Here is a 27,151-nt window from a genome sequence, read left to right as displayed (position 1 = left end):
GGACAAAGAATGCTGAGTTGCATCCAAAGAACACCATACCTACTGTGAATCATGGGGTGGAAACATCATGCTTTGGGGCTGTTTTTTTCTGCAAAGGGACCAGGACGACTGATCCGTGTAAAGGAAAGAATGAATGGGGCCATGTATCGTGAGATTTTGAGTGAAAACCTCCTTCCATCAGCAAGGGCATTGAAGATGAAACGTGGCTGGGTCTCTTCAGCATGACAATGATCCCAAACACACCGCCCGAGCAACGAAGGGTGGCTTCGTGAAGAAGCATTTCAAGGTCCTGGAGTGGCCTAGCCAGTCTCCAGATCTCAACCCCATAGAAAATCTTTGGAGGGAGTTGAAAGTCCGTGTTGCCCAGCGACAGACCCAAAACATCACTGCTCTAGATGAGATCTGCATGGAGAAATGGGCCAAAATACTAGCAACAGTGTGTGAAAACCTTGTGAAGACATACAGAAAACATTTGACCTGTGTCATTGCCAACAAAGGGTATATAACAAAGTATTGAGAAACTTTTGTTATTGACCAAATACTTATTTTCCACCATAATTTGCAAATAAATTCATTAAAAATCCTACAATGTGATTTTCTGGAGAAAAACAATCTCATTTTGTCTGTCATAGTTGACGTGTACCTATGATGAAAATTACAGGCCTCTCTCATCTTTTTAAGTGGGAGAACTTGCACAATTGGTGGCTGACTAAATACTTTTTTCGCCACTGTACCATCAGATGACCTAGCCTCCACAATCCCCTGACCTCAACCCAATTGAGATGGTTTGGGATGAGTCGGACGGCAGAGTGAAGGAAAAGCAGCCAACAAGTGCTCAGCATATGTGGGAACTCCTTCAAGACTGTTGGAAAAGCATTCCAGGTGAAGCTGGTTGAGAGAATGCCAAGAGGGTGCAAAGCTGGCATCAAGGCAAAGGGTGGCTATTTGAAGAATCTCAAATATTAAATATATTTTGATTTCTTTAACACTTTTTTGGTTACTACATTATTCCATATGTGTTATTGAATGTCTTCACTATTATTCTACAATGTAGAAAATAGTACATATAAAGAAAAACCCTTCAATGAGTAGGTGTGTCCAAACTTTTGACTGGTACTGTACATAAACACATTATGTCTAACATCAACACATTATGTCTACCACAACACATTATGTCTACCATCAACACCTTATGTCTACCATAACACATTATGTCTACCATCAACACATTATGTCTACTACAACACATGATGTCTACCATCAACACATTATGTCTACCATCAACACATTATGTCTACCATCAACACATTATGTCTACTACAACACATTATGTCTACCATAAACACATTGTCTACTACAACACATTATGTCTACTACAACATATTATGTCTACCATCAACACATTATGTCTACCATCAACACATTATGTCTACTACAACACATTATGTCTAACATCAACACATTATGTCTACCATCAACACATTATGTTTACTATCAACACATTCTGTCTACCATCAACACATTATGTCTACCACAACACATTATGTCTACCATCAACACATTATGTCTACTACAACACATTATGTCTAACATCAACACATTATGTCTACCATCAACACATTATGTCTACCATCAACCCATTATGTCTACCATCAACATATTATGTCTACCATCAACACATTATATCTACTACAACACATTATGTCTAACATCAACACATTATGTCTACCATCAACACATTATGTCTACCATCAACACATTATGTCTACCACAACACATTATGTCTACCATCAACACATTATGTCTACCATCAACACATTATGTCTACTACAACACATTATGTCTACCATCAACACATTATGTGTACCATCAACACATTATGTCTACCATCAACACATTATGTCTACCACAACACATTATGTCTACCATCAACACATTATGTCTACTACAACACATTATGTCTAACATCAACACATTATGTCTACCACAACACATTATGTCTACCATCAACACATTATGTCTACCATCAACACATTATGTCTACCATCAACACATTATGTCTACCATCAACACATTATGTCTACTACAACACATTATGTCTACCATCAACACATTATGTCTACTACAACACATTATGTCTACTACAACACATTATGTCTACTACAACACATTATGTCTACTACAACACATTATGTCTACCATCAACACATTATGTCTACCATCAACACATTATTTCTACCATCAACACATTATGTCTACTACAACACATTATGTCTACTACAACACATTATGTCTACCATCAACACATTATGTCTACCATCAACACATTATGTCTACTACAACACATTATGTCTACCATCAACACATTATGTCTACCATCAACACATTATGTCTACCATCAACACATTATGTCTACTACAACACATTATGTCTACTACAACACATTATGTCTACCATCAACACATTATGTCTACCATCAACACATTATGTCTACTACAACACATTATGTCTACCATCAACACATTATGTCTACCATCAACACATTATGTCTACCATCAACACATTATGTCTACTACAACACATTATGTCTACCACAACAGAGCTATCTATATCATAATCCTTATTACTTTTGAAAACATACAGTCTCTCTTCAGAGGAAAGTCGAGCCACAAAACAACACTGAAAGCAAGTTCTTGATCAATTGTGTGTTGCTCACATTTCCATCTAAACTCAGTAATGCATATACAGGTCATGTGACCTGAACTTGTGGTTCTAAGTTCTCCTACCATGAAACTCTGGGCCCTATATCTCTATGTTCTGTACCTTCTCAGAGCGCCTCCTCCAGGGTGGCCAGTGCAGTGTCAGTGTTACTGGAGTCAGTCTGTAGAGACTTCACCCTGTCCTTCAGGTTCCCCAGCTGCTTGTCCTTATCACACAGCTGCTCCTGCAGATTCTCAATCTGGGGGTGGGAGAGAGAGAGAGAGAGAGAGAGAGAGAGAGAGAGAGAGAGAGAGAGAGAGAGAGAGAGAGAGAGAGAGAGAGAGAGAGAGAGAGGAGAGAGAGAGAGAGGGAGAGAGGGAGAGAGAGAGAGAGAGAGAGAGAGAGAGAGAGAGAAGAGAGAGGGAGAAAGAGAGAGAGAGAGAGAGAGAGAGAGAGAGAGAGAGAGAGAGAGAGAGAGAGAGAGAGAGAGAGAGAGAGGGAGAGGGAGAGGGAGAGGGAGAGGGAGAGAGAGAGAGAGAGAGAGAAGGAGAGGGAGAGGGAGAGGGAGAAAGAGAGAGAGAGAGAGAGAGAGAGAGAGAGGAGAGAAGAGAGAGAGAGAGAGAGAGAGAGAGAGAGAGAGAGAGACACCATTGTAAATACAACCCATATTTATGTTTATTTATAATTCCCTTTTGTACTTTAACTATTTGCACATCATTATAACACTGTACATAGACATAATATGACGTTTGAAATGTGTCTATTCCTTTGAAACTTGTGAGTGTAATGTTTACCATTCATTTTTTATTGTTTATTTCACTTCTGTTTATTATCTATTTCACTTGCTTTGGTAATATAAACATACACTACCCGTTCAAAAGTTTTGGGTCACTTAGACATTTTCCTTGTTTTCTTGAAAGAAAAGCAATTTTTTGTCCATTAAAATAACATCAAATTGATCAGAAATACAGTGTAGACATTGTTAATGTTGTAAATGGCTATTGTATCTGGAAACGGCAGATTTTTTATGGAATATCTACATAGGCGTACAGAGGCCCATTATCAACAACCATCAATCCTGTGTTCCAATGGCACGTTGTGTTTGCTAATCCAAGTTTATCATTTTAAAAGGCAAATTGATCATTAGAAAACCCTTTTGCAATTATGTTAGCACAGCTGAAAACTGTTGTGCTGATTAAAGGAGCAATAAAACTGGCCTTCTTGAGACTAGTTGAGTATCTGGAGCATCAGCAATTGTGGGTTTGATTACAGGCTCAAAATGGCCAGAAACAAATAACTTTCTTCTGAAACTCGTCAGTCTATTCTTGTTTTGAGAAATGAAGGCTATTCCATGCGAGAAATTGCCAAGAATCTGAAAATCTGGTACAACACTGTGTACTACTCCCTTCACAGAACAGCGCAAACTGGCTCTAACCAGAATAGAAAGAGGAGTGGGAGGCCCCGTTGCACAACTGAGCAAGAGGACAAATACATTAGAGTGTCTATTTTTGAGAAACAGACGCCGCACAGGTCCTCAACTGGCAGATTCATTAAATAGTACCCGCAGAACACCAGTCTCAACGTCAACAGTGAAGAGGCGACTCCGGGATGCTGACCTTCTAGGCAGAGTTGCAAAGAAAAAGCCTATTCTATTCTGGTTAGAGCCAGTTTGGCGCTGTTCTGTGAAGGAGTAGTACACAGCGTTGTACGAGATCTTCAGTTTCTTGGCAATTTCTCGCATGAATAGCCTTAATTTCTCAGAACAGAATAGACTGACGAGTTTCAGAAGAAACTTCTTTGTTTCTGGACATTTTGAGCCTGTAGTCAAACCCACAATTGCTGATGCTCCAGATAGTCTCAAGAAGGCCAGTTGTATTGCTTATTTAATCAGCACAACAGTTTTCAGCTGTGCTAACATAATTGCAAAAGGGTTTTCTAATTATCAATTAGCCTTTTAAAATGATAAACTTGGATTAGCAACCCCAATGTGCCATTGGAACACAGGACTGACGGTTGCTGATAATGGGCCTCTGTACGCCTATGTAGATATTTTATTCTATATCAGCCGTTTCCAGCTACAATAGCCATTTACAACATTAACAATGTCTACACTGTATTGGTGATCAATTTGATGTTATTTTAATGGTTAAAAAATTGCTTTTCTTCGAAAACAAGGACATTTCTAAGTGACCCAAACTTTTTGAACGGTAGTGTATGTTTCCCATTCCAATAAAGCCCTTAGAATTTAACCTCTTAAGATCGGACCCCTTTTTTCAAATGTTCGCCTAAAATGACATATCCAAATCTAACTGCCTGTAGCTCAGGACCTGAAGCAATGATATGCATATTCTTGATACCATTTAAAAGGAAACACTTTGAAGTTTATGGAAATGTGAAATTAATGTAGGAGAATATAACACATTAGAGCTGGTAAAAGATAATACAAACAAAAAAACATGATGTTATTATTATTAATTTTTTTAATCATATTTAAAGTTTCAGATTGATCCAGTGAAGCATTGCAATACTGGACTATTTTGTATCATGTCTGCCCAAATGTGCCTAATTGGTAAATTGCTACATTTTCAAGTACATAACTATAGAGAACATACAAAATTGATATGGTAATACAAAATGTAAGTTCACACACTCCCAGGAATGTCACACATGATGGATCATTAGCTTATACACTAACTTTCACTCATCTAGATGGCCGGGCGGGGTGGGGGTGGAGCCAGAGACAGCAGGGGTTCAAACTGTAGAACCAATTCCTACATTTGAATATAAAAATTGATTTTATCAAACAAAACTATGCTACATTTTATCTCTGGGACCCTTAGGATGACAAATCAGAGCAAGATTACTGAATGTAAGTACGTTATTTACCTTCAGAGGTGAATGTATTAAACCAGTTGCCGTGATACGTTTTTTGTTGTTGTGCACTCTCCTCAAACAATAGCATGGTATTTTTTCACTGTAATAGCTACTGTAAATTGGACAGTGCAGTTAGATTATCAAGAATTTAAGCTTTCTGCCCATATAATATAAGCTTTCTGCCCATATGTCTATGTCCTAGAAAGTTTGCTGTTACTTACAACAGTCATGCTAATCACATTAGCACACGTTAGCTCAACCGTCCCGTATATGGGACACCAATCCCGAGAGGTTAATTGAATTGAATTGAATTGAGAGAGAGAGAGAGAGAGGGGGAGGGAGGATGGATGAGGTATAAAGAGCCAGAGGAATTAGCATGTGGTCAAAAGAACTGTAAATTGATCAACTGCATTAAAAAGTTAGGAGTGTGAGTTAGGAGTTAGTGTGAGTGATGTTTTCAGGCTAATTGCCTCTCCCTTCCAGGGAAGTCCCTCTCCAAAGACTAGAGGGGACTGTGACTGTGTGTGGTGTTCCAAATGGCACTGTATTTCCTATATAGTGCAAAGTCAAAAGTAGTGCACTATATAGGGAATACGGTGCCATTTGGGACATACTGTGACTGTGTTGGACTTTTTACGCCTGGGAGAGAAGCTTTTACTATTTTAGCCATCTTTTAGATTTGCTGCTAATTGAGGGAGAAGAAAGAGAGAGAGAGAGAGAGAGAGAGAGAGAGAGAGAGAGAGAGAGAGAGAGAGAGAGAGAGAGAGAGAGTTTGGATGTAAATGGCTATATATGGAGTCTCCGTTTTCACAACGAGATGTCTTTCTAAGATAGTAAGAAATAAAACAAGATAGTCTAGCCAGAGAGAAAGAAAGAGAAATAGGATATCTGAGAAAGAAACCAGACACATTGCACTGAGAGTATAGCCACTGCAGAAGAAGAGACAGAGAGAAATACAGTGGGGAAAAAAAGTATTTAGTCAGCCACCAATTGTGCAAGTTCTCCCACTTAAAAAGATAAGAGAGGCCTGTAATTTTCATCATAGGTACATGTCAACTATGACAGACAAAATGAGAAAAAGAAATCCAGAAAATCACATTGTAGGATTTTTAATGAATTTATTTGCAAATTATGGTGGAAAATAAGTATTTGGTCAATAACAAAAGTTTCTGAATACTTTGTTATATTCCCTTTGTTGGCAATGACACAGGTCAAACGTTTTCTGTAAGTCTTCACAAGGTTTTCACACACTGTTGCTGGTATTTTGGCCCATTCCTCCATGCAGATCTCCTCTAGAGCAGTGATGTTTTGGGGCTGTCGCTGGGCAACACAGACTTTCATCTCCCTCCAAAGATTTTCAATGGGGTTGAGATCTGGAGACTGTCTAGGCCACTCCAGGACCTTGAAATGCTTCTTACGAAGCCACTCCTTCGTTGCCCGGGCGGTGTGTTTGGGATCATTGTCATGCTGAAAGACCCAGCCACGTTTCATCTTCAATGCCCTTGCTGATGGAAGGAGGTTTTCACTCAAAATCTCACGATACATGGCCCCATTCATTCTTTCCTTTACATGGATCAGTCAGTCCTGGTCCCTTTGCAGAAAAAACAGCCCCAAAGCATGATGTTTCCACCCCCATGCTTCACAGTAGGTATGGTGTTCTTTGGATGCAACTCAGCATTCTTTGTCCTCCAAACACGACGAGTTGAGTTTTTACCAAAAAGTTATATTTTGGTTTCATCTGACCATATGACATTCTCCCAAGCCTCTTCTGGATCATCCAAATGCACTCTAGCAAACTTCAGACGGGCCTGGACATGTACTGGCTTAATCAGGGGGACATGTCTGGCACTGCAGGATTTGAGTCTCTGGCGGCGTAGTGTGTTACTGATGGTAGGCTTTGTTACTTTGGTCCCAGCTCTCTGCAGGTCATTCACTAGGTCCCCCCGTGGTTCTGGGATTTTTGCTCACCGTTCTTGTGATCATTTTGACCCCACGGGTGAGATCTTGCGTGGAGCCCCAGATCAAGGGGAGATTATCAGTGGTCTTGTATGTCTTCCATTTCCTAATAATTGCTTCCACAGTTGATTTCTTCAAACCAAGCTGCTTACCTATTGCAGATTCAGTCTTCCCAGCCTGGTGCAGGTCTACAATTTTGTTTCTGGTGTCCCTCTGACAGCTCTTTGGTCTTGGCCATAGTGGAGTTTGGAGTGTGACTGTTTGAGGTTGTGGACAGGTGTCTTTTATACTGATAACAAGTTCAAACAGGTGCCATTAATACAGGTAACAGGTGGAGGACAGAGGAGCCTCTTAAAGAAGAAGTTACAGGTCTGTGAGAGCCAGAAATCTTGCTTGTTTGTAGGTGACCAAATACTTATTTTCCACCATAATTTGCAAATAAATTCATTAAAAATCCTACAATGTGATTTTCTGGATTTTTCTTTCTCAATTTGTCTGTCATAGTTGACGTGTACCTATGATGAAAATTACAGGCCTCTCTCATCTTTTTAAGTGGGAGAACTTGCACAATTGGTGGCTGACTAAATACTTTTTACCCCACTGTATATAGCGAAAAGAGAGAGAGGAAAGAAAGAAGAGAAGAAAGAAAAAGAAGAAAGAAAGAAAGAAAGAAAGAAAGAAAGAAAGAAAGAAAGGAAAGGAAAGAAAGAAAGAAAAAAGAGAGAGAGGGGAGAAAGAGAGCATGTCAGAGTGAGAGAATAACCCTCAGTGTATATTTATAGAACACACTAGAGGCAGTGTGGCAGAATCTCCCTCGTTTCCTTCTTGTCTGTGTGTGTGTGGACACACTTTTACCCTGAGAGCAGCACAGAGACACTTGATAGACAGAGCTACAACCATCGATTTGTATCCTCAGAGACCAACCAGCCCAGGGATGTGTCCCAAATGGCACTGTCATGACTCTCCTGACAGTGGATCAAAGGACCCATCAGCTAGGCAAATGTTTGAAGATAGCCAGACCCGCTCTCTCCCACAGAAGAGGGGAAGGGGGGTCTGTGCCGGTCTTGACACCTCAACAATGGGTTGTAAATTTAAGCAGGAGATAACTCTCTCCCTGGCTCACTAGTATTGAGAAAATAATGCCTTTGTCTAGAGAGACAGTTTTGCCGCCAAAACCATTTCCCCTAAAAAGTGAACATTGGAACATTTATTTCTATCATCCGAATGTTAAGAATGGTCATGTCATATTGTTTATTATTTTGTGATGTCATTAAGGATGGTATAATGAAATAACTGTAACTCGGAAAGTGTACACATTCAATTTGTCAAGTTTATATCTAAATGTTGTATAAAATATATGATTAGGTATGAGAGTATTTTGGTGAAGATAGGAATGTGATTTTAGTCTTCTAATGAGATAATTGTTTTTCATATAAACTTTTGCCCAGTCAGTAACCACGCCCCAAGGGAGCACAGACATTGTGTCGGTGTGATGGAACGCCCCCCCTTTTTACCTTGGTAACAAAATTCACTCAGACCAGGAAGCATGGAGCTGTGGCTACACGGCTTAAAATGGTTAGACCAGAAAGACCAGCAGACGTGAGGTGTGAGCTAAACGTTACAAATGGTTGAAACTCTCAGACCAGAACATTGCCGGGTTGCTACTGGCGTGTAAAATGGTGTGAAACTCTGAAACTCTCAACCTCTACACGAGGTGAAGGAGAAGATAAACACACTAGAACTTAGCATTACCAGTCTGCAGCTTTACATGTAAAGTAGTCTAGAAATTTGACTAAAGACACGAGGTGGGAAGAAAGTAGAATCCCATCTCAGACAACCATTGGTGCATCTGAAGTATTTGTTCTAACAAACACTTAGCTACCAGGAGAAGCTCTACAAAGAAGAAGGACATTCAATCAATCAATCAATTTTATTTTATATAGCCCTTCTTACATCAGCTAATATCTCGAAGTGCTGTACAGAAACCCAGCCTAAAACCCCAAACAGCTAGTAATGCAGGTGTAGAAGCACGGTGGCTAGGAAAAACTCCCTAGAAAGGCAAAACCTAGGAAGAAACCTAGAGAGGAACCAGGCTATGAGGGGTGGCCAGTCCTCTTCTGGCTGTGCCGGGTGGAGATTATAACAGAACCATGCCAAGATGTTCAAAAATGTTCATAAGTGACAAGCATGGTCAAATAATAATCAGGAATAAATCTGTTGGCTTTTCATAGCCGATCATTTAGAGTTGAAAACAGCAGGTCTGGGACAGGTAGGGGTTTCGTGGCGCAGGCAGAACAGTTGAAACTGGAATAGCAGCAAGGCCAGGCGGACTGGGGACAGCAAGGTGTCATCATGCCCGGTAGTCCTGACGTATGGTCCTAGGGCTCAGGTTCTCAGAGAGAAAGAGAGAACGAGAGAAATTAGAGAGAGCATACTTAAATTCACACAGGACACTGGATAAGACAGGAGAAGTACTCCAGGTATAACCAACTAACCCCAGCCCCCGACACATAAACTACTGCAGCATAAATACTGAGGCTGAGACAGGAGCGGTCCGGAGACACTGTGGCCCCATCCGAAGAAACCCCGGACAGGGCCAAACAGGAAGGATATAACCCCACCCACTCCGCCAAAGCACAGCCCCGCACCACTAGAGGGATATCCCCAACCACCAACTTACAATCCTGAGACAAGGCCGAGTATAGCCCACAGAGGTCTCCACCACAGCACAAACCAAGGGGGCGCCAACCCAGACAGGAAGATCACGTCAGTAACTCAACCCCACTCAAGTGACGCACTTCCCCAGGGGCCGGCATGAAAGAGCACCAGCAAGCCAGTGACTCATTGTGACCTCTGGTGGACGAGCCTTACACTGAACAGGACACTAAAGCCAACGAAGGATCGATCGAGTCCAACAGAGATAGTCGACGAACAAAGACATCTACACGTAAATGTATACATTGCATTTCTTATTCGAATGGGCAGTGGTTAGGGTGCTAAGTATTCTGATTTCTGTGAGCGTAGTTTCCAAATTATTCAGCGATAAGTTTGAATCTCTCTTTGTCTCTCTCTCTCCCTCTCCCTCTCTCTCTTTCTGACCCCTCCCTTTTCATAACCAAGAAGTCATGCTGTTGCTAGTCCACTAGGCACCTGTTTCCAGTATTACGTTTTTAATCAATAACCTATACCGTGTGTGTGTGTATGTATTCTGTGTTATTATTTAGTTAGCTAGTAAATAAATGATTAAGCCAATTTGTGTATTGCTGATTCATAAGTAAGGTTAGGGTTCTTGCAGATATCAAGCAGTATGCGACGTTGAGAATGAGACTGATATGAGGTAATGATTGATAAGTGACTGTTATCTGTTAACTATATATCTTCTAAGAGTTTAATTCGGGAGATGGTAACTTCTTCCGTGGTGCCCCAAATTCCTAATGAGTTAATTGTTACATGACTAATTTAATAAAGTAACAATTAAACATAGTTAGTTGATTCGATAAATAACAGTCATCACATTAATGAAAGTCACGTCATGACAGCACCATATTCCCTATTTAGTGCACTTCTTTCGACGAGGGCCAATAGGGGACACAGCTCAGGTCTCAGGGAGACAGGGATCCAACCAAACATCCAAACAACCTGTAGAGTACACAGCAAGCTCTCACCTAGGTTCTATGTAACAATTCTCAAGATGTTTTCTCATTCCTGGGGAGAGCGTTCTTGTAAACCTATGTCTCAGTCAAATGTATCAAATGTTTCCCTCAGATTTTCTCTTAGGCGAGTCGCTGAGGCCTACTGAAAAACATGTTATGCCTAAAAAGCTTTTGGCGTTGAACAGCAGAGCTAGGCTGCCTCACTTACAGTACTGTAAGCAATGGTTGGAGAAAACTATGTTGGTCACTGTTTTAGTCCATTTAAACAAGCTAGTGAACAATCCCAGTCTACCTAAACCAATCCCTGATCCTTAACCCTGACCCTTGACCGCTGCCCCCTGCCCCCTAACCTTCTTCTGCAGGACGTTGATCTTCCTCTCCTTGACCTCCAGCATGTCCTTCATGTCTCGGATCTCTCCGGCCAGCGTACCCTTCTCCTCCGTCCAGGTCCTGCAGCTGCTTGCCTCTTCTTGTTCAGGAAGGACTCCTTCTCCTCCAAACGCAGGCGCAAGGCATCCACCTGGGAGGGGAGAGGTCACAGGTCAAGGTACAATGTCACAGTTCAGAGGTCAAATTCAATCAAATGGATTTCATAAAGCCCTTTTTACATTAGCAGTGGTCACAAAGTGAAAACCACCCCAACACCCAGCCCACTGGAGGAAGTTTGTGAATGCTCCCCAAAGAGCAAAAGGGTTTAAGTAAAGTTGTCACAAAGTGCTTTCACAGTAAGCCCGGCCTAAACCATGAAGGGCAAAGTTCAAAGTTCAAAGGTATTATTATTATCATTGTCGAATTGAAGAAGGCGTCCTCACTGAAATACTTGGCATTTACAATACAATGTTCATGCCCCACTAAAGGGTAGAGGGCAAGAGGGGTGTGTGATGCAGAGGACAAGGAGAGGGTGATATAATGTGCCCTTAGATGTGGACCAAAACAGGACAAGGACCAAAATACATGCAGGGGAAAAAACATTTTATTAATGAACCCAACAAGATTCTGCATAATTTAAATGTATATATTTTTTCATCATCCAAGGGTGTATGTAGGCGTGCGTGCGTGTGTGTGTGTGTATGCATGTGTGCGTGTGTGCTTGTCTGCATATGTGTGTTCATGTGTGTGCATATGTGCAGGCATGCATGTTTGTGTGCGGTGTAGCTACCTCTGTCTGCAGGATGGCAGCGCGCTGCTCCTTGGCAGTGAGAGACTCTTTGAGAACCTCTATATGCTGTTTGCAGTCTGAGTTCTGGTTGTTCAGGGTCTCCAGTTTGGTCTGCAGGGCCAGCAGCTCTGACTCTTTCTTAGACAGCTCCTGCTTCAGCTGGTCGATCTGTGGAGGGGAGACACACACAGAACAGGGAGTATCACAACTAGCTCTTGTATGAAGTTGCCAGCTAACTAGTATGATTATGGCAGGTGTGTGTGTAAATGTGTGTGTGTGTGTGTGTGTGTGTGTGTGTGTGTGTGTGTGTGTGTGTGTGTGTGTGTGTGTGTGTGTGTGTGTGTGTGTGTGTGCGTGCGTGTCTATTAGGTGTCTGAGTATGACTGTACTCGGTGTGTTTTGTGCAGTGGACATTGGACAGAACATCCTCTCATCGAAACAGAGGGACAGTTTATCCACTGTGTTCATTCCAGCGAGGCTCTCCTCTCATTAAAGATGCATTTTGGACTGACTCCCCTGCATTATTCATGTATTATACATCAGCCCTATCTATGATTGATGAATAATGGTCTAAAAATACAACAACAAACCCCCTGCTGGTTTCAGCCTCACATGGGTAATGTGCGTGTGGAGTTGGATGTGTCACACAGACACAATTCTACAGATAGGCTAGAGGCTAGCCACCACCCTGGGGACGACATGCCCCTTGACATGGTCAGACGCCACAGACAGACAGATAGAGGGCTCGAAAGACAGACAGACAGACAAGCAGGCTGGCGGATGGAGGGACGGACGGGGGGACAGACAGATAGGCGGGCTGGCGGACGGACGGAGGGACGGACAGACGGACAGACAGACAAGGTGGCATGGAGGCAGACATACAGACAGGAAGGCTTAGAGGGAGGCTGGGAACTTAACCTGACTGTGAGACAGCTGATGACAGACTGTTTAATATGACTGAGCAAATCAAAGCTGGACCAACTGGATAAGATGTGATAAGATAAGCGTTGATGAGGAAATTAAACGTAACCAGAGTTTGTTACAGTGGGTTCCAACGGTAATGCTCTACTATCGGTCATGCTAGATGGATACAAACATATTGACAAGCCTTGGAGGTGATCATAAATAGAGAATTTAATAACATAGGAATGGTGTTGTAAGTCGCTCTGGATAAGAGCGTCTGCTAAATGATGTAAAATGTGTTCTTTATTGTCTTCCTCTGCTAAGTGTACAGTCAGTAACAAATCAACAAGTAAGCATCTCCCAGTCAGATAGCTGCCAGCGAAGCACTCCCCTGATGAAATCAGTTCATTTAATACTAAAGCTAGCTTATTTACTGTCAGCCAGACAGTCAGCTCTGTTCTGTTCTGTTCACTTTGAACCTGCACAGCAAAATCGAGATTGTGAGTGATTGTGTTTGGCACATCATACAGAACTACAGTAAGTGCATGTGGTGTTTTTTCCTGTATATTTGTGTGTACCTTGGTCTTCATAAACTTGGAGTGGTTCTTGTAGACCTCCATCTGTTTGATCTCCTCCTCTCTGTCCTCGGTGTTCAGCAAGCCGTTAGCCTTCAGTATCTGGATCTCATCCTCCAGGTCCCTGATGTTACGCTCCAGAGACGCTATCTTGGTGTCCTGGACAACACACACACACACACCAGCTGTAAGACACTATCTTGGTGTCCTAGACAACACACACACACACACACACACACACACACACACACACACACACACACACACACACACACACACACACACCAGCTGTAAGATGCTATCTTGGTGTCCTAGACAACACACACACACACCAGCTGTAAAATGCTATCTTGGTGTCCTAGACAACACACACACACACACCCAGCTGTAAGATGCTATCTTGGTGTCCTAGACAACACACACACACACCAGCTGTAATATGCTATATTGGTGTCCTAGACAACACACACACACACACACACACACACACCAGCTGTAAGATGCTATCTTGGTGTCCTAGACAACACACACACACACACACACACACACACACCAGCTGTACACTACATCCACACTTAAAATCCAGTAGTAGAACATTTCCAAGGTTGACCAGTGTACAAAACACAAAACACCTGAAAGAGAGGGAGAGAGAAGAGAGAGAGAGAGAGAGAGAGAGAGAGAGAGAGAGAGAGAGAGAGACGAGAGAGAGAGAGAGAGAGAGAGAGAGAGAGAGAGAGAGAGAGAGAGAGAGAGAGAGAGAGAGAGAGAGAGAGAGAGAGAGAGAGAGAGAGGGAGAGGGAGAGGGAGAGGGAGAGAGAGAGAGAGAGAGAGAGAGAGAGAGAGGAGAGAGAGAGAGAGAGAGAGACAGAGAGAGAGAGAGAGAGAGAGAGAGAGAGAGAGAGAGAGAGAGAGAGAGAGAGAGAGAGAGAGAGAGAGAGAGAGAGAGAGCGAGAGAGACAGAGACAGAGAGACAGAGACAGAGACAGAGACAGAGACAGAGAGTAAGAGAGCTCTTTGAAGTAGTATGGAGGAGAGCCGCTGCAGTATCTCAAGAAAAATCCAAAGCCTCCTCCTCCTGCAGCAGATCTAGCTCCAGCTCCCCTCACAGCCTCTCAGTGGATGAATCACCATTTGGAAATACTGAGCAGCACACATCACATCTAGCCTGGGAGAGGACCAGCCCAGAAAGAAATGCCTGGAGAAGAAGCAGGAAGAAGATCCGTACTGCTCTGTGAGTCGCTCGCACATCAATGCAGGAACCAGTCTCTCGACTGCAACTGCAACTCTGAGTGTAGCTTTGGCTTCGCAGGGTTTTTTATTAAATAATACAGTGTCTTTAAGATTAGCCATGGTCCATCTCCCATGCACTCCTCCTGCAGACCGAGAACCCCTGTTCTTCTCCCCTCTCTCCCCCTCTTCCAACCTGTCCTTCCCTTGACTGGTTCTGAAGTTGTGAACTTGAACTAGACCTTTAGCAGGGTCATCCAGCACCCAGTGGAGAACTAGGAACACCCGGCTGCATGAGATGCTCTCACTATGGGATGACCGAAAACAACAACAAACGGTCCTGGATCTAAGGGGTTAACGTGAAAGTGTGAATGCTGTTATCATGGCCATGTGCCTCGTCAATGCATCACTATCCTCGAATTGTAGCTAGACGCAAGCTACCATAGAGAGAACATAGTAGTACATTAGAACATAGTATAGACAACAACATACCATAGCTCAATGGGTCAGAGAAGCTATGTCATCCAATTGATTTCACTTTTACAGTAGATCAAGCTGATCAAGCAGAGGATGTAATGCTCACTCTCTCTCTCTCTCTCTCTCTCTCTCTCTCTCTCTCTCTCTCTCTCTCTCTCTCTCTCTCTCTCTCTCTCTCTCTCTCTCTCTCTCTCTCTCTCTCTCTCTCGTTGGAGTGCATGCTGGGAGTGAGTCGTGAAGCAGGAGTGATTTGTGAGAGCGACTGGAATTATATTCACTCTATTGGGCTTTGGTGTGTATATATATATATAGATTAGTTTAGTTGTTTTAAGGTTATCTTGTCTAACTATCACTAAGCACGTATACGGGTGGTGGGATCGTTGAGGTTGTTTTTCTCGAGGGCACAACCAGCGGGTGGGGCTGGTTGCAATGACCACTCGCGGAGGTTTGGAGTTTGAAAAACTTAGTCGGCGGCATGGAGTAAAGATTCCTGCTGCGGCCGGGTGTTCAGAGGAAGAATGTAGCTTGGCAGTGGGTGCTATCATTGGGTATGATAGCATCAAATCAGCCTCAAGGATGAATAAGCGCTGTAGTGATATTCTCAGATTCCATTGAAAAGGTGAATACGATAGTTGAGAGTGGTGTTGTGTTGCGGGAGACACAGACGCCGGTATTTCCGCTTATGAATATGGCGAAGAAAGTTATACTTTCTAACATGCCACCATTTGTTAGAGATGAAGTGTTGGAGCGAGAGTTATCTCGTAATGGTCAAATTGTATCTACAATAAAGAAGGTTCTTTTTGGATGCAAATCTCCTTTGCTGAAACATGTCGTGTCTCATAGGAGACAAGTGCATATGATTTTAAAAAAGGACATTGATTAACTGAATTTAGCATTCAGTTTTAAGATTGATGGATTTGATTATGTCTTCTACGCTTCTACTGAATCAATTAAATGCTTTGGCTGTGGTAGAGAGGGGCATTTGGTACGTAATTGTCCCGAGAACGAGCATGTAGAGTCTGGTAGCAGCTCTAGTGCTGGTGCAGCTAATGCACCACCGCGAAGGGATGAACATGCTAAGGGTGCAGGGGAAGGGAGAAGGTGGGCAGATGTGGTTGGAAAAGTAGGAGAGAAAGGCAGTGTGGATACGGGGGCAATTGTGGTAGATCAGAACAAAGAAGGAGGGGAAAAAGTCGGTGAGATTGCGACTGCCGTCGCTGAGTTGGTGCTGAAAAATGAAATTGGAGGTCAAGAGGAGATTGAAATAATGGAAAAGGAAGCAGCTGTTTTCAAAGTACCGAGGAGTAAGAGGAAGAATGTAAGGGGTGGTGAAGGGTCTAATTCCAAGAGGAAGGTAGAGATTGATAAATCAGTTGAAGATAAACAGGTTGTAAAGATGGTGGAGTTTTCTTCTGGGGAGGATAGCGAGAGTGAGTCATCTGATGCGTCACAACAAAATAGTGAGATAAATGGGGTGGAAGGGAGGTATGGGATTGAGAAGGTACGTCAATTTCTGAAGTTGACAAAAGGGAAGAAATATACAGTGGGGAAAAAAAGTAAATGTAAATGAAAAAGTATTTACTCAGCCACCAATTGTGCAAGTTCTCCCACTTAAAAAGATGAGAGAGGCCTGTAATTTTCATAATAGGTACACGTCAACTATGACAGACAAAATGAGAAAAAAAAATCAGAAAATCACATTGTAGGATTTTTTATGAATTTATTTGCAAATTATGGTGGAAAATAAGTATTTGGTCACCTACAAACAAGCAAGATTTCTGGCTCTCACAGACCTGTAACATCTTCTTTAAGAGGCTCCTCTGTCCACCACTCGTTACCTGTATTAATGGCACCTGTTCTAAACTTGTTATCAGTATAAAAGACACCTGTCCACAACCTCAAACAGTCACACTCCAAACTCCACTATGGCCAAGACCAAAGAGCTGTCAAAGGACACCAGAAACAAAATTGTAGACCTGCACCAGGCTGGGAAGACTGAATCTGCAATAGGTAAGCAGCTTGGTTTGAAGAAATCAACTGTGGGAGCAATTATTAGGAAATGGAAGACATACAAGACCACTGATAATCTCCCTCGATCTGGGGCTCCACGCAATATCTCACCCCGTGGGGTCAAAATGATCACAAGAACGGTGAGCAAAAAATCCCAGAACCACACGGGGGGACCTAGTGAATGACCTGCAGAGAGCTGGGACCAAAGTAACAAAGCCTACCATCAGTAACACACTACGCCGCCAGGGACTCAAATCCTGCAGTGCCAGACGTGTCCCCCTGCTTAAGCCAGTACATGTCCAGGCCCGTCCGAAGTTTGCTAGAGTGCATTTGGATGATCCAGAAGAGGATTGAGAGAATGTCATATGGTCAGATGAAACCAAAATAGAACTTTTTGGTAAGAACTCAACTCGTCGTGTTTGGAGGACAAAGAATGCTGAGTTGCATCCAAAGAACACCATACCTCGTGGTCCTCTGTAGCTCAGCTGGTAGAGCACGGCGCTTGTAACGCCAAAGTAGTGGGTTCGATCCCCGGGACCACCCATACACAAAAAAAATGTATGCACGCATGACTGTAAGTCGCTTTGGATAAAAGCGTCTGCTAAATGGCATATTATATTATATTATTATATACCTACTGTGAAGCATGGGGGTGGAAACATCATGCTTTGGGGCTGTTTTTCTGCAAAGGGACCAGGACGACTGATCCGTGTAAAGGAAAGAATGAATGGGGCCATGTATCGTGAGATTTTGAGTGAAAACCTCCTTCCATCAGCGGGGGCATTGAAGATGAAACGTGGCTGGGGTCTTTCAGCATGACAATGATCCCAAACACACCGCCCGGCAATTGAAGGAGTGGCTTCGTGAAGAAGCATTTTTCAATGTCCTGGAGTGGCCTAGCCAGTCTCCAGATCTCAACCCCATAGAAAATCTTTGGAGGGAGTTGAAAGTCCGTGTTGCCCAGCGACAGCCCCAAAACATCACTGCTCTAGAGGAGATCTGCATGGAGGAATGGGCCAAAATACCAGCAACAGTGTGTGAAAACCTTGTGAAGACTTACAGAAAAACTTTGACCTGTGTCATTGCCAACAAAGGGTATATAACAAAGTATTGAGAAACTTTTGTCATTGACCAAATACTTATTGTCCACCATAATTTGCAAATAAATTCATTAGAAAATGCTACAATGTGATTTTCTGGAGAAAAAATCTCATTTTGTCTGTCATAGTTGACGCGTGTACCTGATGATGAAAAATTACAGGCCTCTCTCATCTTTTTAAGTGGGAGAACTTGCACAATTGGTGGCTGACTAAATACTTTTCCCCCACTGCACCATCAGATGACCTAGCATCCACAATCCCCCGACCTCAACCCAATTGAGATAGGTTTGGGATGAGTCGGACCGCGGAGTGAAGGAAAAGCAGCCAACAAGTGCTCAGCATATGTGGGAACTCCTTCAAGACTGTTGGAAAAGCATTCCAGGTGAAGCTGGTTGAGAGAATGCCAAGAGGGTTTTGACTGGTACTGTACATGAACACATTATGTCTAACATCAACACATTATGTCTACCACAACACATTATGTCTACCATCAACACATTATGTCTACCATAACACATTATGTCTACCATCAACACATTATGTCTACTACAACACACGATGTCTACCATCAACACATTATGTCTACCATCAACACATTATGTCTACTACAACACATTATGTCTACTACAACATATTATGTCTACCATCAACACATTATGTCTACCATAAACACATTATGTCTACTACAACACATTATGTCTACTACAACATATTATGTCTACCATCAACACATTATGTCTACCATCAACACATTATGTCTACTACAACACATTATGTCTACCATTAACATATATATGTCTACTACAACACATTGTGTCTACCATCAACACATTATGTCTACTACAACACATTATGTCTACTACAGCACATTAGTGTCTACCATCAACACATTATGTCTACCATCAACACATTATGTCTACTACAACACATTATATCTAACATCAACACATTATGTCTACCATCAACACATTATGTCTACCATCAACACATTATGTCTACCATCAAAATTACAGGCCTCTCTCATCTTTTTAAGTGGGAGAACTTGCACAATTGGTGGCTGACTAAATACTTTTTTCCCCCACTGTATATGCCCCAGTGGTGGCAGTTGAGAGGGTATGTTTTTTAGAGACATTATCAAATACCATTGAGAAATGTAATAATAAAGATTATTTATTTATTGCTGGGGATTTTAACTGCACAGTCAGTGATTTAGATAGAAATCACAAAGAACCTCATATCGCCTCAAGGACTTTTTTAAACGCCTCATTGTAACACATGAACTGTGTGATATTTGGCGGAGTCAACATGGAGGCACGAGACAGTACACCTGGGCGCATGTGAGAGAGAACACCATCTTTATGGCCAGGTTAGATAGGTTTTTATTGTTTTGAGCATCAATCTCAGGTCTGTAAATCAAGTGTGATAACCCCAGTGGGATTTTCTGATCATTGTTTAATTACAGAGGTGGTGTTCATTAACGATGTAAAACCCAAAAGCGCATACTGGCATTTTAATATAACTTTATTGAGTGATGCTCACTTCAGGAAATGTTTTAGTTTTTTCTGGGAGAGGTGGAGGTCTCAAAATGCCAGTTTTGTATCCCTTCAACAGTGGTGGGATATAGGGAAAATCCAGATTCAACAATTGTGTAATCAATACACGAGGAATGTCACCAAGGATATCACCAGATCAATGAAAGCCCTAGAGACTGAAATAGTGGAACTCATGACGTTGGTTGAGACCACAGGAGATCGAGAACATACTCAGGCCCTCAAGAGGAAAAAAGCTGCATTGGCAGACCTGCTGGGTATCAGAGCACAGGGGGCATTGGTGAGAAGTAAGTTTCAGGGAATCTCTGAAATGGATGCCTCATCCAAATTTTTATTTGGTTTAGAGAAAAGAATGGACAAAGAAGATTGATTCATTGTTGGATTGGACAGGAGCTCACTAGCCTAGTGAAATTAGAAAGAGGGCAGTAGAGTTCTATGCTGAGCTCTGCAATTGTGAGTACAAAGAGGATAAAACAGTGACACAACAGTTCCTTGATGGGCTCCCACAGGTGGCTGCAGAAGCTCAGGTTGAGCTAGAGCAACCATTGTCTTTGCAGGAGCTATACACTGCATTAAAAGGCATGGAAAATGGAAGGGCACCAGGCATTGATGGGCTTCCCGTTGACTTTTTAAAGTATTTTTGGGCTATGTTGGGAGAGGATTGGCTAGCAGTAGTTAATGATAGTTTAACCGGAGGGTTACTACCAATAAGCTGCAGAAGGGCTGTCCTCACCCTACTGCCCAAAAAGGGTGACCCTAGGGAGGTGAAGAACTGGAGGCCGGTGGCTTTATTGTGCACTGATTATAAGATCCTGTCAAAGGCAAAGACTTTTGAGGTGTTTGGGTTCAGCTCTGGTTTTTATTGCCATGATAAAGGTGATATATGGTGACATTGAAAGTGTATTGAAAGTTAACGGTGGTTTGAGTGCTCCTTTTTAAAGTGTGTAGAGGTATTAGGCAGGGATGTTCTTTGTCGGGAATGTTATATGCCATTGCTATAGAGCCACTACTAAATAGCATTAAAAGTCGCATTGAAGGGGGTGTACCTTTTCAGAGGATATTCCTCTATTCGTCTCTCAGCCTATGCTGATGATGTAGTTGTTTTAGTGAAAAATCAAGCAGAGGTGGATAGTTTGAGTCTAATGGTTGATCGTTTTAGGGCAATATCCTCTGCAAAGGTAAATTGGGAAAAAGTTGTGCTTTACAGATTGGAGAATGGTCTGGAGGGATCTGGCTTTGCCAGGGGGCTGGAATGGTGTAAGGGAGGTTTTAAGTATCTTGGAAGTGTACCTAGGAGATGAGGGGACAATGGAAAAAAAGTGGATTGGGGTGGTTGAAATGGTGGAAGGGAGGATGAGGGAGAGATGGCGATGGTTGTTATCTCGTATGTCATATAGGGGGCGCACTATTATAGTTAACGATGTGATTGCCTCTGCACTGTGGCATTGGTTGTCAGTTTTAGAGCCACCATCTGGCCTTCTGGCTAAGATACACGCGATTATTGTAGATTTATTTTTGGGATAAATATCATTGGGTTCTACAAAGTGTTTTGTATTTGTCAAAAGAGGAGGGGGACAAGGTCTTGTACATCTTGCTAGTAGGGCTGCTGCTTTCCGGTTTCAGTTTATTCAAAGGTTGCTTTATGGACCGGAAAATGTGGTTTGGAGAGGGGTGGCAGGTCTTGTATTACAGCAGGTTGAGGGATTAGGTTTAAACAAGGCTTTATTTTTGGTTGATAGTAGCCAGATTTCTAGGGAAGGAGTACCTCTGTTTTACAGAGGCCTTCTTAGGTGTGGAGCATAATGAAGGTGTCCAGACGAACTTCAGCGGAGTCAGTGCGTTGGCTGTTGGAGGAACCTCTGGTGTATGGGCAAGACTGGATTGTACAACTGCAGCTGTTCCACATTTCTCCAAGATTCTGGTGAAGGGCAAAATCATCACCTTAAAACAGTTAATGGCCATGGCTGGGCCCGCCTTAATGGATGGAAGACGGGTGGCTGAACATTTGGGGGTGAGGTCGGAAAGGATTGTCGGACAACTGCTGGGAAAGCTGCAGGAAGGCTCTGTTAGCAGAAGAGTGGGGTATGCTGAATAGTCACAAGAAGTAGGTACAAGATGAAAACGTCTCATTTCCAAGACTATGGATTACACCCAATATCCCAGAGTCAGAAAGAAAGGCATTATTACTGGATTTGAGAGGGTTGGAAGAGGTGGGTTTGGATGAGGTGAATGGGAAAAGACTTATATAGGGGTGTGGTCAAGGTGTTGAATAAAGATATATTGAAAAATAGAAAAGACACTCCATGGAGGGTAAAATTGGGCATTGATGACAAGGTAAAGCCAGCATGGAGAGCACTGTACAAGCCACACGTTACAAGGGTACTGGGGGATATGCAATGGAGGGTTTTGCATGGCATCATTGCAGTTAATGCTTTTGTATCTGTTATTAACTCAGATGTTGGAGATGGATGTCCTTTTTTGTAATATAAGAGAAACCATTGTTTACTGTTTTATGGAGTGTGAGAGAACAAAACCTCTATTGGAAATGCTGGAGTCTTTTGTTTAAAGCTGTGGGGAGATTTTCAATAACAATGTTTTTATTTTGGGTTTTCAATATAGTACGCAACAGAAAAGAAAATGTCAACTGTTAAATTCTATTTTGGGACAAGCTAAGATGTCAATTTTTTCTGAGAAGGAAACAGGATATGGGCAGGATGTAAGATGTGTTTTTAAAGGATTAGTGAAAGCGAGAATAAAAGTGGATTTGAGTTCTTTCGGCTGTAAAAAATATCTCCCATTGTTTGAGGAGAAGTGGGCCTACGAAGGAGCAGTTTTTTTTGTGGAGGAGGGGAAACTATTTTTTGTTGATGAAATGAGTTGAATGTATATGTTTTTTTGTATTTTTATTTAATTTATTTTTATTTTTGTTTTCATTTTTATTTAGGAATGACATTTGTTGTTTCATTTCTGAAAAGGCAGTGTGCCATTATTTATGTTAACACTTGAGTATAAAATAAAGGTTTTATAAAAACTCAAACTCTCTCTCTCTCTCTTTCTCTTTCTCTCTGTCTCAATCCCTCTCTCTCTCTATCCCTCTCTCTCCTCCCTGTGTTCTGGCCTCAGTGTCATAAAACAACCACACCTGTTTCCATGGTAGCAGCAGGCAGGCTGTGTGCTCTCCTTGGTGTGTGAGGAGTGAGGGAGGTAGAGAAAGAAGGAGAGCGAGAGAGGGAGGGAGAGAAAGAGTCATAGAGCGGTAGAAAGAAGAGCTTGAAAGACAGAGAAGGTAGAGAGCAAGAGAGAGAGAGAGAGAGAGAGAGAGAGAGAGAGACAGACAGACAGAGAGAGAAAGAAGAAAGCATACTCATGCTAACATCAACATCAACATGGCTGTGAAAAGAGCAGAGAGGAGCGGGGAGTTCCTCTTCCGAGGATGGAAGGGGCCGGGCTTAGCTCTGTATGCAAATCCATAGCCTCCAGGAGCCAGCGTGTCATGTGACCATGCAAGAGGAGAGTCACGTGACTGTGCTAGGGGATGTTGGGGTTTTGCTCAGCACCAATCCATCTCCATCTGATGTGGTGTGTGAGAGAGTAGCGTGCTGGTGGGCTGTGAGCTCATGCTTTATATTTAGGAGGTGATATCACAGCTCTGCAGCTACAGTAGGCTCTACAATGGCTCAGTTAGTGCTTTGAATATATTTTTCATAGCTTTTGCATGTTATGTACCTTTGTAACGTCATCCACACAAACTAGTCTCACAAGGCCATACTTCCAAATATCAACTAGTTGTCCTCTGTAGCTCAGCTGGTAGAGCACGGCGCTTGCAAAAACCGTGCTTCTTAGAACTATTGTTTTCGTACTTCATCTGACTACATGGTTGGTCTCAGTGATGGTGCTAGTCTGGTGTAGCATGATGTATTATAGTACCCATAATGCCCCATGGTTCTTACCTTCATCTCTATGATGGTCTGGAGGGCTTTGGTTTGCCAGGGTCCTGGTACATCTGGTTTCTCCTGTGCAGTTCCTGGGAGAACACCAGTTGATATGAAATAGACAAGACAAGCATCAAATGTCGCCTCTCTTAAGACTCTAGTGCAATTGGCCCGTATTTATGAAGCATCTCAGAATAGGAGTGCTGATCTAGGTTCAGTTTAGCCTTTTAGATCATCATGAATAAGATAACATGGATAGGGGGGACCTGATCCTACATCAGCACACCTACTCTGAGACGCTTTATGAATATGGTCTCTGAATCTCTCCAAAAGCATCTTAGCAAATACCACAACACAACCTTTCAGTCTTTTCAATGGTAATGACTCAACTCAACACTCTAGCGACACATTGAAATAAGTTACATTTATTTGCACTTCCATTTACATCATTCATATACTGGCAATAATACTCTACACAGATCAGAGGAGGCTGGTGGGAGGAGCTATAGGATGATGGGATCATTGTAAAGACATTGTGAAAAATTGAATGGTATCAAGCACATCAAACATATGGAAAGCACATGTTTGACTCCATTCCGTTAATTCCATTCCAGCCAATACAATGAGCCGTCCTCCTATAGCTCATCCCACCAGCCTCCTCTGACACAGATTGAACACTGTTCCTCTCCACTTCAGTCAGAGCACAGTAGGCAGACAGAAAGAAGTTCAATATTGCCCTCTAGTGTTGATACGCATACACTTTACCTTAGAAGAAACATTTGGAAATTGCACAAATAACGTCTGCTCTAAAACCAGTACCGAACAAATAACATGACTCAACGCAATCAGTAACACCTCAAACACAGGTGAGACCAGTGCCTACAGAGGCAACCCTGACCAGGTGGAATCTACTGGGTCTACTGTGGCCATATAGTAGGGTGGTTCCACCAAGTAGGTGCCTTTTGAGTAATGTAAATTGATGGAAAATGTTTTTTTATTTCACCTCATTTTTAAATTCTGTCATAAAGAGCACATGTTCAACTTCCTAAAAACATGTTTTCCCATTTCAAAAGGTTAAATACATAAAGAAATGGCTATAGTAAGTGCATTAAGTGCCAAATAAAGCAACAAGGTTGACCGCAACAGGGTTGACAACTTAATCTTAAATCATCCATAACGCTTGTTGTGTGCTACAGGGTGGGGCAATTGAATGCAAGCGTCACAAATTATTTTAAGTTGTTCACTACATTTCTAGCCTCTCTAGCTATGGGTAACAGGGTTGATGTGTTATGCTTGACCCGCTCAGTTTTCCACTACAAAACACCAGAAAATGGCCAAAAAGAGTAGAACCAGCTCACTTGCTTTTACACTATGATATGATTATTAGATGTTCAATGTTTCTTTTGAAAATGTTATTTTTTTAATGAATAGTTTCACCATATTAAAATGAGGTTCAGTTCACATTTTAATTTTTCCGAAACCTTAAAATGAATCACTAATCACATGAAATAAATAACAATATTCAGAAATGACTGTCAAAGCAACAAAATAACTAGGTCTTTACAATGATAGTGAAAATTTGGAGACATTTTGGGGTTAAGTCACAGAGTTCACTGAGGGTGCACGGAGGAACATGTCAAAATGTTGAATTTTGCCACTTTAGCGAGCATTTATTAATGTAAAAAATCTGATTTATTGAATTTTCCATGTGGTGTTTATTAAAAGGGAACTTCATAACAGGCTTTTAAAATTTATATTTGTGAAAAATTTCAACTTCAAATATCAAAGGCATGCAAAAAGGCACTCATTTGTGGAACAATCCAGTAGTTATATAGTTATGGCCATTTAGTGGTCGTATAATAGCACTACATTTACTCTGAGTCTACTGTGGCCCTACACTATACAGTATATAATACTATATAGTACTATATGGCCAGTACTACATGGCCATAAGCACTACATAAGACACGTCACACGGCAAACCCTATTCCCTACATAGTGCACTACTTCTTTGACCAGGCTCTGTTCAAAATGAGTGAGAATAGTGTATTTGGGACGCAAGCCATATAATCTTCTACCTCTCGGAGGTGGATGTTCTCCTTCTCCTTCTGGTCCAAGATGACCTCCAGGTGTCCCAGCTGTGCCTCTGCCTCAGCGATGCGCCTGGCTCTCTCCTACTCCACCTCCTCGTTGACCCTGCCTGGCCCCCCAGGCAGACCCTTACTCTGGAGCATTTCCAGCAGCTTTTGATAGACTCGTCCCCTGGCCCCCAGCGTCTGCTTCTGGGTCTCGATCCGCAGCTCCATCTCCTCCAAGGTCTTCCTCAGGAGGAAGAGCTCTTTGCCTGCCGGAAAGTAAGGAATTTTAAGGAATGTTAAATTAAGGAAGTATATAAATGGTGTCATCATTAGGGCAGCGCAATTCCGGGAATTTTCCCAAAATGTCCAGGTTGGAAAAAATCCAGAAATCTCTGGTTGGAAGATTCACGGAATTCCGCCAGGGAATAAGCAGGAAATCTGAAATACATCAACCAGCACTTGGGAATTTTGGAAAGTTACCAGAAGTTTTTCAACCCTGGTCATAATAACCTGGAACTAATAACTAACTCATTTATTTATCACTAATTATTATGAATAATTTATTAAGATTCCTTGCCTGGCGGTCGGTGCTCAGCCTGCAGTCGTCTAAAGTTCTCCTCGGGTCAGCCTCGATGTTGGTGTAGTGTTCCCCAGAGCGGCCGCACTCTCCCCTGCAGCAGGTGGTTCAGGTCCCTCTGGGTCTGCAGCCTCATCCTGCAGGGCCTGGATGGTCAGCTGCAGGTGCTGTGGGGGTCAAACACACACACACACACACATGCAAACACAAGGAGTCTCAATCTGGTAGGATCACAGCAAACTCACACAAACTCACACACAAAAATACATTTTATAGAGAGGGGGGGGACATTTTGACAGCCCTGTGGAAAGGAGATGTGCATTAGGAAGAACCCACACAGAGAAACTCACAAACACACACTGTAATCTATTCAACCTCTG

At 42.3% G+C, this 27,151-nt stretch overlaps 1 pseudogene; it reads right to left on the bottom strand.

The window, feature by feature from the left end:
• Positions 1-2,827: 2,827 nt before the first annotated feature.
• Positions 2,828-26,938, bottom strand: LOC121578449 (annotated as a pseudogene).
• Positions 26,939-27,151: the final 213 nt, after the last annotated feature.

This window comes from Coregonus clupeaformis, unplaced genomic scaffold (genome assembly GCF_020615455.1).
Source record: "Coregonus clupeaformis isolate EN_2021a unplaced genomic scaffold, ASM2061545v1 scaf3135, whole genome shotgun sequence".
Lineage (NCBI taxonomy): Eukaryota > Metazoa > Chordata > Actinopteri > Salmoniformes > Salmonidae > Coregonus > Coregonus clupeaformis.
Note: the sequence above shows the minus strand (reverse complement) of the source record. Positions and strands in the feature narration are given on the sequence as shown.